Source organism: Protopterus annectens, chromosome 16.part0 (genome assembly GCF_019279795.1).
Source record: "Protopterus annectens isolate FY-2018-M chromosome 16.part0, PAN1.0, whole genome shotgun sequence".
Taxonomy (NCBI): Eukaryota; Metazoa; Chordata; order Ceratodontiformes; family Protopteridae; genus Protopterus; species Protopterus annectens.
This window is the reverse complement of record NC_056750.1, coordinates 10,296,415-10,298,500: the sequence shown is the minus strand read 5'-3', so window position 1 is coordinate 10,298,500 and position 2,086 is coordinate 10,296,415.

Sequence of the window (2,086 nt, the reverse complement as noted above, 5' to 3'; positions counted from 1 at the left end):
AGGTACATCGTGGTAAGGGCCTAGGCAAGGAATACAGTATAAATGAAAGTCTTTATGAGGTATTTGCTTTCCACAAGAAATATAATTATTGACTTTTACTGACATCGGTTTAGAGCACCAAAATATTTAGAAGCGAAAATATACCGATGACAGATAGTTCGTGGTTTAAATAAGGCACCAAACCAACAGCGAGGTACGTCGTGGTACGGGCCTAGGCAAGGAATACAGTACAAATGAAAATCTTTATGAGGTATTTGCTTTCCACAAGTAATGCAATTATTTACTTTTACTGACATCAGTTTAGAGCAAGAAAAAGTTTCCCCAATGGGGTACTTAGCTTTAGTTGAAGACTCCAGTTCTGAAACTCGAAAACAAAAATTTCAGGAGTCGGCCGACCGGCACTTGCGAACTGCTTTTTGTTCGGGCACCGCACAGCAAGAAAGACTGATGTAATGGCATCGGCTGCATACTTTATACCCCTGTCTACCTGACGTCATGGAAGATAAGACAGCAACTGACGCAGGACCCAAGACTTTGATAATCAAGCCGATTGAGGGCTACTGCAAGCAGATAATCCAAATGTGATGGCTGCAACAGTGATACATGAAGAACATCTGGAAGGGAAGTCATGCAGAAGGTCCTGATTCCACAGAGCACACGTGTTTACTACCCATGTCCCTATACTGGATCTGTAGCAGAACATCCTTAGCTGGTGGCAGTCTTAGAAAGCAAACAAGCATATTTTGGAGTATTGCTCTTCCTTACTACAGTTTGGAAACCCCCTCTTTCCAAATTTCATCTGTGCAGACTACTTAGGTTATCTACCATGGTGGTCTGCTTGGAGACAGAGGTCTCTTCCCACTAAAATGCCTATGCTACTGTGGCCAGCCAGCAAAGTAAGTCTGACTGCGCCACGTTTGATGCATCACGACTACAGTGTTGTCTGTCACTATTTGCAGAGTAGCATGAAGCATCATTTCTTTCAGCTTTATGTACTATGGCTTGTGCCCTGCTGGACCACTTTCCATGCAATTTTAGAGTCTCTGACTGTGCTCCTCCAAAAACATAGCCTAAGGCAATTATTTCCAAGAACTGACTGAGCTCCTGATTAACCAGTAGAAGACCTAGACTGTTTTGGAACCAAGAGAAGACCTAGACTGTCTTTGAATGTCTTCAAGTTGCTCTGCTCAACACAAACACTGTTTTGATAGACAGAATCGGAGAACTCTCCTGTGTTAGATGCTATCAGTCCTGTAACAAAACATTTTTACAGTAGCACTGGATCAAAGCAATGCTGACATGCATTCTGGAAACTTCTGGCCATCACAGTTTCTCTGGGCAATCTGAATGATGAACTGATGTAATGGAGACCTTTTTCTTGAGGTGAGGATACCTTATTGTGATTTTCAATACTATTTCCAAGAAGGTCTTGGTGTAAGCACAGGGTTAAGTTTCAGTGTTTGCAGGTTAAATAATATCCCTGGGTTAGTTAGGCAAAGTGAGATGAGAGCTAGAGATCTCCTGAACTTCCCTTTCAAAATGGTTAGAATTAGGCAACTGAGAAGGTGGGCAAGGGTCTTCCTTGTCTTGAGGTAAGCAAAGATAGGAGATATGCATTTGGTAAAGAATATGAGTATGGCGGAAAGGCCAGTTGTCAGAAAGGTAAACTGGTAATTATTGGCTTTTGCCATAATCATGAGGAACTCCATGCTACCTTTGTATATTTGGATTTTTATAAAACATCATTAATTCCCAGGGCCACTAAGGGGGCAGGTCAACGTTTCATTTTATGATCAGGAACAACTAGATTAGTTGAGAGAGGTACTGGATGGGTCTCCAATATCCATCAGGCTTCAGTACTTAAAGCAGTCTTCAGCAAAGACATTTGCCCCACTCTGAGATATGGATATATTTTAATATGGATATATTTTATAGCCGCATTTTCAAGAAACTTTTCTAGAAGAGAAGGGAAAGGTAAGCCTGAGGTGGATGTCAGGGCTTTGAGGCATGCCAAGGAAGGGACACGACTCCCTAAATTCTGTAATGCAACCTGCAGACACTACTTCTCTCACCCTATGGTTTGAGG